This window comes from Toxorhynchites rutilus, chromosome 3 (genome assembly GCF_029784135.1).
Source record: "Toxorhynchites rutilus septentrionalis strain SRP chromosome 3, ASM2978413v1, whole genome shotgun sequence".
NCBI classification, from domain to species: Eukaryota; Metazoa; Arthropoda; class Insecta; order Diptera; family Culicidae; genus Toxorhynchites; species Toxorhynchites rutilus.
In genome coordinates this window covers 63571726-63588089 of record NC_073746.1, presented here as the reverse complement: position 1 = coordinate 63588089, position 16364 = coordinate 63571726, and the positions used below count along the sequence as shown (strand labels likewise).

General features: G+C 37.9%; 1 protein-coding gene across 12 annotated transcripts in view; it reads right to left on the bottom strand.

Annotated features, from left to right (window-relative positions):
* Nucleotides 1-16364, bottom strand: part of LOC129774637 (voltage-dependent L-type calcium channel subunit beta-1) — a 422247-nt gene that overhangs the window by 231732 nt on the left and 174151 nt on the right. The gene's annotated exons all lie outside the window — the stretch shown is intronic.

The following is a 16364-nucleotide window of genomic DNA, read 5'->3' as shown; positions in this document are numbered from 1 at the left end:
AACACCGACTTCTAAATTAATGTGCCTGGGGGGAATCCGCTTTGCAAATATATGCGAGTCGGTGGTATTTTTTGGTGTTGAGTACTTTTGTACTTGCTGGTCAGAATATGTGCAGACCGGAATATGTTTCCCTAAAACGTACTTTTAAACTGAGAAGCCTGGAATAATCGTCATTTCAGATACTAGAGGTGAATGAACTTTCGCGGCTCGAGAACTACGTAAACATGAAATGTGCAATATTTTCAGAGGAAAATATAAAATACAATGATCGTTTGACAATTCTTCCGTTCACATATTTTGGTAGTCCTAGGCATCATATCAAACGTAAAAGGACGTTCATCAAATTTATTTGTAACGAAGAACATAATCTATTACAAAAATTTCGATACATTCTAAAATAATATTCGAAGTGGTAAACAAGTGGATTGCATAATATAATTGCGTAGTTCTACGTCGAAAATATGCGGTCGCGTCCTAGATAAAACCCCTTACATTTTTTTTGTTTATCACTTGTTTAGACCCCCAATAAAAATATTGAATGTCAAAAATTTCGACCCAGTAGCCACATTGGTTGCGCGTTCGCTTAGTAAGCGATCGATCGTGACTTCTAAACTCAGGGTCTTCAATTGATCGAAGATGGTCGTGTTGTAACAGAATAACTACGTCCACGCAACAATTATCAGCGATGGAGATCGATCCACGATCGAAATAAGATCGATTCATCCTTACAATTGCTCTGCTCTGCAAGAAACATCGGGCTGTTGTTCTATTAATAACACAACAATGATCGTATCAACTGTCTCTGCTGTTCGGTGGTCTAGCTGGGCAAAGGAAGAACAGATAGAATTCTCTTACGCCTTAATGGCTATTGTGTGATGTACCATATGGTATAAAAGAAATACTCTTACGCCTAATATGGCAACTGTGTAATGCGCTGTTTATAGATTCGACAAAAACATGAGACATGTACACGATAATTTTTTTTCCCAAAAATCGGCATGATTATTGCAAACAACTCAATATTACCCAATATTTATTAAGTTGAACGAAGAAATATCATTGGTAGATGAATCTCGGGGACTTATTATTGAAGCGAGGCGAGTTGCAATAGTAAACTGGTTTTAATGCGATGATGAATTTGCGGATCAGCTAAGTTAACGGCATCAGTTATCAGGCACTGACTTACATCTATTAGTTTGATCGGCAATTCTGGAGTTGAACTCGCCAAATCTACATAGCACAACACAACATGTTTATATCCTTAAACATGTTATGATTTTCAATCACTGTATTCCAATTACGAAACACCTGATTTCATTGTCTGATTCTCATGAAAACTCATAGTTCAGCCAGCTTGCGTCGGCTTATGATAGAAAATGTCCGAGGTTAAATTCACATGTGATGTTTTGGTATAACGTAAATATTATGTTTCATAACGTGATCACATGGTAAATGAAATTAGGAAGAAAACAAACAGCAATACAAATAGCTTCACGAGTTGTTGTTCCCCAAAGCTGCTCAAAGAATTGAGAAGAAATCGCCCGTATTAAATATGTTCACTTGTTTATAATGTACAAACATAGAATAGAGAATAGAAACAAACATAAACGTAAATTTAGGCGCAATTCAACTATTTTTACGATTATTTTTTCCAAGAAATGGAGAAATGTCCACGTGAACAACAGGGGGAAGGGTATAGAAAATGTCCATGCTTGTACACGGAGGGGTAGGGGGTGTCTGAAATCGTACGTTTTCTGTCCACGTGGTATGTGGACAGCCCCTTATATAGTTTGTTTACTTTGAAATTTTCATATTTTGACACCCAAATATCACACTGGTTAAAATGATCGGTTTGGTATAAATAGGGATATAAAAACTGTCAGTAGTTCGAGTGTTAAGGGCATTATAAAAACATCATAGAAAAGCTTCTTGACTAGTTTCTCGGTAAAAACCCGAACAAGTTCTGAGAGAATATAATTTTCGAGCCGTGAGAAAGATTGTAGAACGAACCGGTGGATTCAATGAATGTATGTCTATCAAAAAACTGATGCTTTTGATTTTTCACTAAACTCGGCACTAATTTTTCGGACAGTCCTAAATATTTCAATTACACTTTTCTATGAAAGGAAACGGTAATGTCTTGTATTTTAATTGACTTCTGGTCACAGCGCAATGGTGGGATTGCTATTCTGGGTCTATCACCTAGGGCTGTGGACAGGCTCCGACTCTGACTCCAACTCCGACTTCTGCTAACAAAAATGATATAATTCGAAGCCACGGTTTTCATCAGATCGTATTTGTTACGATTTTTTTTCTGATTAGACAATATAAATAAACATCAATATTTAGAATGCTCATAAAAACAGAATTGCTTCAGCCAAATATTCCTCTCGAAGATCTGACTTCACAATTTTCAAAGCATAGAACTGCTTTTCTACGAAGAAAAGGAAATTAATAAGAACAAAACCGATTCTTTTTGCACATATGTTTAGCTTTAATTGTGTCTATCAAGTGATCGTCAAAAATAGAAAATAGAAATAAATAAAATCTACACTTAACCGTTCCTACATGAACAATAATAAAAAATTAATAGGATCCCACAACCACAATTTTCGCTCATGAATTAACGACATAAGTTAAGATCAAGATGGTTATATTTTTATTTTTCATGAATCACTCCTGTTGTGCTTCTACTTTAATTTCACAGATACAATCCAACGCTTGTCTTGTATAAATGTAGTAACGCATCACAAGGCCCAAAATTTGTGGTATTGCTGTATGTCTGCAGTGGATCAAGAAGTGGTGATGGTCGAGCGGTGATAGAACGTAGGTTTAATAATCGCGACGTCTCGGTTCTAATCTCGAAGTTGCCTTTAATTTTTTTTACCTTCGACTGGGTGCGTGTTGGAAAATGGAAAAATGCCTCCAAATTGTTGACATAGTCCGTAAGCTGAAATTATCTGTTCTTGTAGTTTCCAAAATGTTAGATAATCTGTCGGCCCCTGATTTGGTGAATCGTTAATGTGGATAATTTGGCTGTTTTACGGTGTATTTAAATAGTATTATTACCTTTTCATTTGCATTATTAATAAACAAAATTAACACCAAAGTTATGAAATAAAAAGTTTAATGATCTAAATATTTTGATTTTATTAGATTATTCAGGTAGAAGTCGGAGTCGGAGTCGGTAAAATTTCCTCGACTCCGAATCCGACTCCATTGCCCTGCTATCGCCAACAGTTTTTCATATTTGATAATATTCTTGCCGCATGCCAATTGTCAGCGCTTTTTGATTAACTCTCACTATTGACTGTTCAATATTTAACCGTGAGATGAATTTAATTCGACGTCTATCCCTTTTGAAGAACCGTGTTCGAGCATGCTGGCGACGATGTGTTCCGAGATTCCTGTTTGGGGAACTTCAGTGTCCAATGAGTGTACTCGCTTTTACGAAAACGATAATTATATATTTTTTATCTAATCTATTTTATTGATTTATGTGTTTGTTTTATGTGTGATTTGAAGTGTCGATCGAGTGTGAACAAACTTTCACCCAGCGATTGTAGGTAACAGATGGTTTCTTATATTCAATTACGATTACACGTGTACCAGATCGGAAGAAATTATTCCAACAGGAAATCTCAAGCATGAGCGGAAATCAAACACTATGCTTCCATTAAGGTAAGTAAAGCTACAAAAAAGCTATACAAACTCCAACGACTGGAGCAAGGCGTAGCACTCCTTTAAAGGCATTGGAGGCTAACCTTCACCTGGTACCTTTGAACCAATATGTTCAGCTAGAGGCTAAAAAGCTCTCTAAAGCTTAAAAGATGGGAAAAAAATACTAGACGGGGACAAAACTGGTCACTTGAGCATCTTGAATCTCTTACCCATTGGACCAGCCTCAGAGATGAACGGATGGAACCTAGGATTAATCACGACATTCCATACAGAGTGATCGAAAATTCTCATACAGTATGGGATGAAGGTGGCCCCAACTTTCGTAATGGCTCAATCATGTTCTACACTGATGGGTCGAAAATGGAAATAAGAACAGAACAAAAATCTCTGTGGCTATGGGAAACTGGCCAACAGTTTTTCAGGCAGAAATAACTGCAATAATAGAATGGTTCAATGTCTGCCCAAAAAAAATATAGACATGCTAACATCTGCATATTCTCAGACAGTCAAGCGGCACTTAAAGCTCTAAATGCTTTTGAATGCTCTTCAAAAATTGTCTGGGAATGCATTTCCCTTTTACGGCAATTAAGTCAGAAAAATTCGGTACAATTGTACTGGATTCCCGGCCATTGCGTTACAGAGGGCAACAAGCGAGCAGATGAACTTGCCAGGAACGGTTCAAACTCACCATTCACTGGTTCAGAACCATTCTGTGGACTTTCTGACTGTGTGTTGAAAAGTGAGGGAAGACCGGGAAGTGACAGCCAATTGGATGGCTGCAAAACTTAAACAGGCGAAAAAATTTATTACGCCGAGTATTAAAATTATTCAACAGATGCTAAGCCTTAGTAAGAAAGACTTCAGCACATTCTCTGGTCTTGTAACAGGACACTGCCCAAGTAAATACCATTTTAAAAACATAGGTTTAGCACAAGATGAAATTTGTCGCTTTTGTAATGCCGGGAGCGAAACCTCGGAACATTTGCTCTGTAACTGCGGAGCTCTAACTAGACGCAGACTTCAACTCCTTGATAAAGCTATTCTGGAGCCCAAGGAAATTTGGTCTGCGTCGCCGATCAGGATTATAAATTTTATCAAACAGATTATTCCTGATTAGCACCTATCACACATTCACAAATTACAATATTACTCACCATTATTTGAGCATCGGATTGCACGCAGTAGCAAAACGGGTGGATTGTCTTCACGATTGGATCACTAGAAATTATATCTCGTGTGTGCAATAATCGGAGATAGAGTGTTGAACTTGTTCTGCAGCAGAGGCGTCTCGTCCGCCTGTTCAAACTGTTCAAAGGACAGGTAGACAGTGTCACATTTGTAACATGAATGAGGAATTATCGATGGTTTTTTTTCTTCTAATTTCTATATTATCCCAAATATCCGCAGTATATTTTTTATTGTGGTGGAACTCAAGCGCATCGTGAAGAATGTAATTTGATAGCTATACTTGAATACATCACCCAATTCGCACGCAACACAACCTTAACGCTACGGAATAAGCAGTAATGACTACCGGGCTCAAACCTTTCATCTGAACCCGTCGTCATCCAAACACAGGGTAAACACAGTGAACTACGTATAAAACGATTACTACTACTAATGCGCCGCTTTGCGTAGAAATGACGTTTCAGGTTCAATGTTGTCTGCTGAACAAAACCGATGGAAACGATGGAAAATACACGCCACCACTCTTCAGTGTTTATTCGTAGTTGTCATCGTTCCCCTTTCTGTTTCTCTTTCGGCTTCTGACGTCATTGAAATTTGAGAGACACCACGAGACCGCGAGAGTACACAGCACCAAACACCTCGAGCGAACCTGATGTAAATAAATAAACGATCAAATTCATTCATTATTTCTGTGGAAGTGGTGGTGTTCTTTCGTTGATGTGTGGACTTAATTTAAGCGTTTTTATCGATTTTGTTCATAGAGGCGAATGAACTGCAAAGTTTAAAGCCTCCTAAAACAAAGAATAGAATAGAATAGATTTTGTTCATTCGACAACTTGAACCTCAGCTCGGTTGGCTCAGTTGTATGCTTACGTTTCAAAACCGCCGCTGCATTGGCCGGACATGTGGATGAAATAGCTGCGTACTTTGGTCTTAATGCTGACAAAATTGTGGGCCAAAGCTATGATGGCGCTACTGTAATGTCCGGAGATAAATCTGGCGTACAAACATTGGTGAAGCAACGGTTATTCACTGGATATATTCACTGTCGTGCACACGTATTGAATTTGGTTTTGCTTCACTCGTGCACAAAAAAACAAGAAAACGTCAAGGTTTTCAATACTATCTCATCTTATGTGGCATTTTTCTCGCAGTCATCAAAACGCAGCGAGACATTGAATCAATTTATGGAGACGAAAATACCAAATGTATGCAAAAATAGTTGATTTGAATTATGCACCTATCAATGAACGTTCGGCTGAGATTTACCTTGGTCGCAGACGCTGAAACTTTTACTACAACCAGAGGTCTCCATGCTTGAGTTCAACACTGTATTCTTGCAAAAACTTTTTGCGAAATTTTTTGCATATACGAATGTTCTTTATCAAATTTTGCAAAAAAAGGAACTATACGTAGTAGAATTTGTGCGTAACGTCAAGGCTTGCCTTGCTTCTATATAGGAGCTCGAAGCAGATCATCATTTGAATAGTACGCTCAAAGATGCAATTGATGTATCTGGCGAAACTATGAATGACAGTAACGACATCAATTGTCGTCGTTTATATGAATCACAAAAAATTTGCCGACTTCGATGTCGCATTGCCTACTGGGAATTTGAAAATGTTCATTTCATACAACTCGAAATTCGATGAAGCGAAGCTTTGTAAAAAGCTGACGGTTCTTTTTGAATTATGGTCATAATTCCGATTATCGTTGGACAAAACCTGCATCAAACCTTCTCCGAAACGGCTGGCCAGAATGATGCTGACACTGCCTAATACAACGATATCCGTTGAAAGAACATTTTTTTGTTGTTCGACGGATCAAGAATCATTTGCGGTTGAGATCTGACCAGAAACGGTTATTCGGAATTATAATGATGACTGTGGAAAAAGATTACCTTTATGACATAAGGCAGATGTTTTTGTTTTATGAGGAATTCATTGATAAGTTTGCGCTCATAGTTGGCCGTAGGATCTTTTGTTATACAGGCAAACCTGTTTTTGTGCGGGTGATAGGGACCGTACAAAAAAAATCGAGTTCGCTTAACAATTTGAAAAAAAACTTTTTGTTATGTGGTGAATAGGGACCGCATAAAAAAAATCCTTAAGAAAATAACCCGAATCCTAATGATTCCATTCATGATCAACATTCGATTTCCTTTTTTCACTTTCATAAGCAGCCTACCCACTTGCACAGATCATTAAATCAACTCTTTGCTCTTGTCAATAAGCTCCTACTGACACCTTAAAACAAACAAAACAAAACATGAGAATGGGAATTAACTTACACAGTCGCACCAAAAAATTGAAAGCTGAGAATTTTTTACATGACATATTCAAAAATCAGAAGCAATTTTTACCCCTTCTTTTAACCACAAAAATTCATAACTTTTGAACTACTGAACCGATTTAGATGATCTATATATATATATATATATATATATATATATAAAATTAGAACCAATGAACTATTCTTGTTCAAAAAAATATTACGATTGGAAAAAAAATCGGATTTTATTTTCGAATTTATTGATTGTAATTGTTTTTCGTATCTTACATGTTTTCGAGACCAAAGGCACTATATTTTTTCATATTTTTTTCTTGAAAGCTTTTTCACATAACATATCGGGATATCAGAGAGGTGTTTTTTATGTTTTTGAGTCATGTTTTTTCAAAGTCAACATGTTTTCAGTTTTTGTTGAATATTCCTATGCGACTGGACTACATCTATGCGACTAAAATCCAATTTTCATGCGGATGCTATTCACACAATTGTATTTTTTTAAAGAAGACAACTCATTGGCTTCAAATTGGTATATCGATCATATAACTCGGCCAAGTAGTTAAGAAGTTTTTTTTTCTTTTTCTGTATTATAGTGATTTTCAACACTTTTGGCTGGTTCGTCACTTTTGCTTTCATTTTTGGAAGAATATCGGGCGTGAGAATTGAACATGTGATCTTAAGCGTGAGAGGTATGGATGTTACCACTACGCCAGATCGCCTCCACTGCGTTAAGAAGTTAGGAATTTTTGAAAAAAAGTCAATTTTGGAAAAAAAACGGAAAAAATATTTTTTGTACCATCGGTTAATTTTGAAAAATCATATCTCAAGAACAAAATATAACGCCTTTCTGAATTTTGGAAATGTTATGTAAAACTCAGCTTCCAAGAAAAAAAAAAAAAAAATATAGTGCCCTTTATCCCGAGATCATGTAAACTATAAAAACTAATACAAAATCAAGACCCAAAAGTATAGCTTATAGCTTTTTGGATTTGATTTGATATATTGATCACCTGAATCGGTTCAGTAGTTCAAAAGCTATGACTCTTTGAAAAAAGTCATTTTTGGAAAAAGGGGGAAAATCGATTTTCGATTTTCGGACCACCCTGAAATGGAAATGGGCACCCTAATGAAAAAAAAAATAAAAATACGGGTCTAATATTTTGAATTCAGGTCAACGGTAGTCTTGAAGTTGTCAAGCTAACCATACTATTACTAACACCTTCAGTCACCAAGCTGTGATGTGGAAGTAACTTGTCCCAATGCAAATCATTCCAACCACAAAACCACAATTGAAGCTGCTTACAATAATCATCACTTCCGCTTGCTGCAGTATCCTGTTTCTCAAAAATAACATCAAATCCATCACCACACATGTTACTAAATCGCAGCGCAGCGCTCACGGGCAGCCAAATAACCGCATCAAAAACGACCCGTGATTTCGGGGCAGCACATACGAGCCGGCCGCCACCGACAAAGGAAGCAGCCAGCGTCGCCCCGGAGAGAAGGATTTATTGCACTCAATTGTACCTTTTATCGAGTGCAGGACCACACCGCACTGCAGAACCACATTGGCTTCTTGCCTTGCCTTGCCTTAGGCGGCTTGATGCACTTCTTCCGAGAAGCTGGACTTACGAGCGGGCAGCACAAATTGGCTACACAGCGCACCAGATAATTGGAGGCTGCAAGGCATTTCCGGCGTTTCGCTGCAGTTCAATGGGAAGTGAGCCATGGAGGATTTTTTTTCTCAAACTTCATGACGTCATTCGGTATGCACGCACCGATAGCAATAGAGCGTCCCAAGGGACAGATCTAGCCCATGACCCGACAATAATTTATAGCTCGATTATTTAAAATAATTCCCCAGTCAAAAAGTGAAAACAAAATTCCGTAATAAATAATTTGAATGTCTGCATGTGTGTTTGCGCACATGACCATCATCATCGTTGCTAGCACTCAACAGTATGTAGAATGTCATTCTAGAAGGTGAGCAACAGTTGTTAGAAAACACACTTCGGCACTTATTTTTATGTTGTTTTAAAATTCATAAGTTGTGGATTAACTCTTTTTTTATTTGCTTCTCCCGTCGTTCGACCACACTTCCTCCCCACAACCTACATTGCCGGCGGCAATGATACCTAATCTTTTTTCGAGAGCACCAGCAGCAGCATCATCGGATGGACCGAAAAAGGGGGACAATTTCTCTCGACTAAACATTTATAAACACATAAATTTGGGGCCCCTCGGCGTTCCGCATTCGTTCGTCGGCTCAACAGTTGTGTAATTTCTCATTCCAATGAACATTTTCTCTCCATAATGAAGCAACCGATATATCACCTCCGAGGTATAGATGCACACGAAATAGTCTAGAGATGTTCGGATATAAATCCTGCTTTATGAAGCCTGACACTGGGGTTCGGTACTGTACAGTCGACTGTTTGAATATTTCACTGTCACTCCGAAGACATTCTATTAGTTATAGGCTGAAGCTTGTTAAACGCGGAAGTTGCGATTTACGATATGCCGTCGGGTGGATGATAATTATTGTTTTCAATACACCCGATCAACTGGCTGTGGCTTTGAAGAAACGAATTGAGTCCAATAATACTCCATCGTTCTTTGATTGAATGATCAATCACGCTCGAAATGATCACTTATTTCACCGGCATTATAACGGCAAATCATCACGAAATGAAGCAAAAAAAAACACCAGCAACACGGCAAAAAGAGGACGAACTAAATGAGGGTAGGTCTTCCAGGAATTGTAAAAACGATATTCTCACATAATTATACTCCACCCGGCGAAATTAAACATATTCTTTGCGGGAAAGTGCAAAACGAGAATGAATTAATACGAAAAATAAAATAATATAAAAATATATAGGTACCATTTCCCACAGCTATATACTGCTTAAGAAGCAGCAACAGCAAAATCATCAAAACGGTGGGATCGCGATATAAACGTGTTGCGACGAAATATGTGTCTATAGATGAAAAAGATCCCATGTTTTGATCAGATTGGAATATGACCCTTTCACTACCAGGGAGTATAATCAGATATTCATAATTTTTTTGTGTATTTGTTTGAATTTGATTTTGAGTAGAAATACGAGGGTCGTTTGAAAAGTCCGTGCAAAAATGAAAACTACTTCATTGTTTGGGATGAACCATTCTTCATTTGTCAACATAGTCTCATTTTAGACCTACGCACTCCGTCTAACGCTGTTCTAGTTTGTTGATTCCTTTCGAATAATAGGATTTGTTCAAATCTGGAGAATAACCATTCGTTTCTACAATCATCTCCTTGTTTGAATAAAATCTTTTCTCTGCCAGCCATTTCTTCAATTTGAGGTACGAATAGTAGTCCGAGGGAGTCAAGTCTGGAGAATAGGGTGATGTGAAACGAGTTGGAACCCTATTTCCATTAATTTGCGACCACAAGTGCTGAAGCGTGATGGAAAAAAATTACTTGACTTCCTCGATTCAAACTAATACCAAACACAAACAAACTGACCGAACTGGCTGAAACTTGGTTCCGTCTCTGACTTTGCACGGACTTTTCAAACAACCTTTGTATATAGAATTGTTATTTATGATTTTAGCAGACATCAGTTTTAGTCGTAACTTGTGTTCAGTTCGTCAGAGTAGAGTATTGAACACGATTGTTGCAGATTCGCCAGGAACAAATGTGAAACATAAATGTTCGACCTTATGAATTTTATGAATTTTCACCCTTCCATTCCTTCTCTTGAATTAAATTCTGCCATAAATTCTGTTTTGGCGAACTATTAGGGACCTTTCAGATATTCACATAAACGCTGGACCTTTTTTGCGGCAGGGTGATTTAAAAAATGATACAAATACAAATACAAATACCATACATACAAACACAAATGAAATACATATTTATTTATAACCCGAGAATTAATCAAGCAAACGAACCCAAAATTTGGCATGTGGAAGTTTTAGGATGCAATAAATGTTTCTATGTTGAATAGACACTCCTCCTCCTTTTAGAGATGAACCAGCCTTTGGCTGAAAATCTCTTTAATAAAGAAAGAAAAAAAAAGAGGGTGCCGACATGCAAATGAAACACAAATTTCAGTAAACTCGAGAATTAATCAAACAAACGAACCCAAATTACGGATATGACGGTTTTTGGGTACGAGAAATGTTTCTATGATGGTATAATTATATGGCGCCAACGAAATTGATTTTTGTTCGAATGTGGAAATGGATTTTAATATGATAAAACGCACTCCTATATCATGTTAATTGCAAGTGATTGAAAAATCTTGAACGTGAATTGTGTCTGAAAATAGTCAAAAGTAAATTGAAAAGGGTCAATTAGAAGATGAATCATTGAACAGTTCTGCGATTTGACCCATGATCGAAAGTAAGAAAACGTGAATGTTTGGAGGTATTAATAATAATTAATAAATTTTGGGCGGGACGAAGTTTGCCGGGTCAGCTAGTAATATCTAAAAAATGACGATGTACTCAAAGTCGATGTAGCCAAACCCTCAATTTTTTTAATGGAATGTCATTGCACCGCATCATATATACATCACGTGCATGGAAGCGATGAAGAGTAGTAGTTCACCAAGTGTCATAATTCCTATCTTACAATTTGTATACTTTTGAAAAATGTTATCGTTCATCGTACAATGTTATGTACATCGCTATATTTTGAGATGTTATGTAAGTTAAAATTACATCTCACATAAAACTTATTAAAACGAGAACATTGAATCCCTTTTTTAAGCGACTGATGCGTGCGCGCAAAAGAAATCGCGTAATTTCGAGCAAAGAGCATACAAATACCGTGAAATTTCAAGTAAATCGCGTTATTTCAAGAGAATCGCGTAGAATAAAATCTCGTAAACAATCACGTAAAAAAGTAATCCAGTGCACTTACACTACAAAACCAGAAAACCAGAAAAAAAACTTATTCACACATTTTTTTATACGAAATGAAGAATTTTCGAATGGTGTATTTATTACAAAAAAAACTAGTATATCATAATTTATTTTTTTGTATCATATGTAATAATACATTAGGCTGTCAAAAAAGTCCTGCGGTATTTTTTTTGAATTTTCATTTGTTCATAAAATTAGTTACAATCATCTGTTTTAAGTCAAATATGCGCCGTTTTGTTCGATGACTTGTTACCAACGAGATGCCAACTTCATAATACCCCTGTTATAGAAGCTAGCTTCCTTATTGGCAAAAAACACGGATAGCCAATTTTCATAGGCCTCTTTTGTGGCTAACTTCTACCTACCTACTTCTACCTACCTAGCTACCTAGTTCGTTCGCCATGGACAAAAACAGGTGGTAGTCACTTGGTGCAAGGTCCGGACTATACGGCAGATGCAAAAGAACCTCCCATCCGAGCTCCCGGAGCTTCTGGCGCGTCACCAAAGAAGTGTGTGGCCTGGCGTTGTCCTGATGGAAGACAATGCGGCCTCTGTTTATCAAAGATGGCCTCTTCTTCATGAGTGCTACCTTCAAGCGGTCCAGTTGTTGGCAGTACAGGTCCGAATTAAGCGTTTGGCCATAGGGAAGCAGCTCATTATAGATTATTCCTTGACAATCCCACCAAACACACAGCAGAACCTTCCTGGCCGTTAATGAGGGCTTGGCCACCGTCTGAGCCGCTTCAGCGGGCTTCGACCACGACCGTTTGCGCTTCACGTTGTCGTAAGTGACCCACTTTTCATCGCCAGTCACCATCCGCTTCAGAAACGGGTCGATTTTGTTGTGATTCAGCAGCGATTCACATGCGTCGATACGGTCAAAGATGTTTTTTTGCGTTAACGTGTGTGGCACCCATACATCGAGCTTCTTTGTGAATCCAAGCTTCTTCAAATGGTTAATAACGGTTTGATGACTTATCCCCAGCTCTTGGCCGATGCTACGGCTGCTACTATGCCGGTCTTTCTCGGCTAATTCAGCGATTTTGTCGCAATTTTCGACGACAGGCCTTCCGGAGCGTGGCGCATCTTCGACGACCTCTACACCAGAACGAAAACGTTGAAACCATCGTTGTGCGGTGGAAATGGAAACTGTATCGGGTCCATAAACTGCACAAATTTTATTGGCAGCTTGAGATGTATTTTTGTCTTTGTCATAGTAGTACTGTAAAATATGCCGGATTTTCTCTTTATTTTGCTCCATATTTGCGACACTAGAACTCACGAACGACTTAACCAAGCAAAACACTGTCAAGGACTATATTATAGCGCGCAAAAATACCTTTCCAACAAGCTATAGTATGACTCGATACAATGAATATCGGATTGTGGCCGTTTTTCCTATATATATATATATATATATATATATATATATATATATATATATATATATATACGGGTCTAATTATTTTCGATAAGAACTAAGTGTTTCTGCGACATCATATACCTTTTTCTGTTGAATTGCTGTGATTAGCTTCATGAACTTCATGATTATTTGTAATCATTTTTTGGTACAAATTAAAAATCCCGGAGTAATTTAAAATAGCTTTATCAATCTTCTTCTAAATGCAGCCATTCTCGAGATATTTAAAAAAATCTTATTTATTGTCTTTTTTATAGTAGACAGGCTCTTTTAATATGTTTGTCGTGTTATACCGCCATGTTCATGAAATTTTATGAACTCGCTTATAATTTTCAATAACTTTTCCAAATACATCATTATGGTAGAAATATATGTTCAGGAGTTATTTAATATGTCGATCATCTAAATCGGTTTAGTAGTTCAAATGTTATGAATTTTTGCAAGTTATTTTGGAAAAATAAAGTGGATAAAAGTGGAAAAATAATTTTATGGACCACCGGTTAACTTTGAAAAAACATATCTCAAAAACGAAAAAAATAGCATCTCTGATATCGAAATATGTTATGTAAAAAATCCTCAGCTTTCAAGGCAAAATATAAAAAATGTAGCCATGAAAACAACAAAAAACAACTAGAATCAATAACTACGCAAACAAAATTCATTGTTTTTGCAAGTTCAATTTAACAACAGGCTAGCTTATTGGCTTCAATTTGATATGTCGATCATTTAAATCGGTTTAGTGATTCAAAAGTTATGAATTTTTGAAAAAAGTCTTTTTTGGGAAAGAGTTGAAAAAAAGATTTTTCGGTCACCCTAACGAAAAAATAAAAAATACGGGGCAAATTTTTTGCAATAAAGAACGAAACTACCACTTTTCATGCATGACATGACATGGCTGACCGGTAAGTTTCTTCGTTTTTTTTTTTTCAAAAATTATGCTTTATTCTGCAAAAATGGTAACACATTTAATATTCAAAATATCGCCCATCGCTAGTCACAACTTTTTCCCATCTTTCTGAAAATTCACGGATCCCTTTGCAGAAATAATCGGCCGGTTTGTGGGCTCACCACGAATCGATCCAATATTTGACTTCATCAAAATTGGAGAAGTGCTGGTCAACCAGGTCATGTTGCATCGATCGAAAAAGGTAGTAATCGGACGGAGCAATGTCTAGAGAATACGGTGGGTGGGTTAGGACCTCCCATTTCAGCGTTTCAAAGTATGTTTTGACCTGTTTCGCGACATGCGACTGAGCATTGTCGTGCTGCAAAATACCTATATCGTGTCTTTGCTCGTATTGTGGCCGTTTTTCCTTCAGTGCACGGCTCAAACGCATCAATTGTCGTTGGTAGAGGTCCCCCGTAATGGTTTCTTTAGGTTTTAGTAGCTCATAGTACACTGGATAATAATCAATAATAATCAAGTTACGCCAACCAAATAGTTTGATGGAATCTAGGACCACATTGATTACTTCCGGGAATGTTTCCGATATCCTCAAGTGGTCAGTTTTTTTTATTTACACCGATATAAAGGGTGTGTCACATCAAATTGCATCACGGAAAAAACGCTGTAGAAATTCGCCCAGTAGACCGATCCTTTTGAAAATTTTAGACAGTAAAATAAAAACTATTAGACAACTTTTGGCATTTTCTTTTTAATCATACTTCGAGCCCAAGCCCGTATGCTCGCACCTTCCTCTTTACCCCGTCCATAAGGTTCTGTACAACGTCAGGTTGTAGTTTTTTTTGAACAGAAATCCATTTTCTCTTGAAGTCCGCCTCCGATTTGACAACTTCTGGGTTCTTCCGGAGGGCCTGCTTCATAATCGCCCAATATTTCTCTATTGGGCGTAGCTCCGGCGCGTTGGGCGGGTTCATTTCCTTTGGCACGAAGGTGACCCCGTTGGCTTCGTACCACTCCAACACGTCCTTTGAATAGTGGCACGAAGCGAGATCCGGCTAGAAGATGGTCGGGCCCTCGTGCTGCTTCAATAGTGGTAGTAAGCGCTTCTGTAGGCACTCCTTAAGGTAAACCTGCCCGTTTACCGTGCCGGTCATCACGAAGGGGGCGCTCCGCTTTCCGCAAGAGCAGATCGCTTGCCACACCATGTACTTTTTGGCAAACTTGGATAGTTTCTGCTTACGAATCTCCTCCGGAACGCTGAATTTAGGAGCCTTCTGAACCTTGTATGTACGCAGGCCCTCCCGTTGCTTGGTCCGCTGGACGAATGAACTTGACAAATTCAGCTTATTGGCGACATCCCGGACCGAACTTCTCGGATCACGTCTAAACTGCTTAACTACGCGCTTGTGATCTTTTTCACTGACGGAGCATCCATTTTTGCCGTTCTTCACCTTCCGGTCGATGGTTAGGTTCTCGAAGTATCGTTTTAGTACTCTGCTGACCGTGGATTGGACGATTCCCAGCATCTTACCGATGTCCCGATGTGACAACTCCGGATTCTCGAAATGAGTGTACAAGATTAATTCACGACGCTCTTTTTCGTTCGACGACATTTTTCCAAATTTACGAAAAATTGACAGTGAAGCATGGCCAACGTGATCTATACACTCTTATCTGATTATAAAACCAAAGCTGAAGATATAATTCCTAAAAATTAAATTTCTACAGCGTTTTTTCCGTGATGCAATTTGATGTGACACTCCCTTTACGTCATACGACGCATTCAATCTCACTAGGATTCGATCTCAAATCACAGAAAAGATTGAGTTCGTGACTGTAACCAAAGGGAACGTAAGATTTGGATTCCGCTTCAAAATTATGGTTAACCAATCGCATCCTGACATTTTCTTTAGCTTGTTAACAGGGTGATCAAATCGGCTCTCTATGTCAAGTAGATGTTCCGCTTCC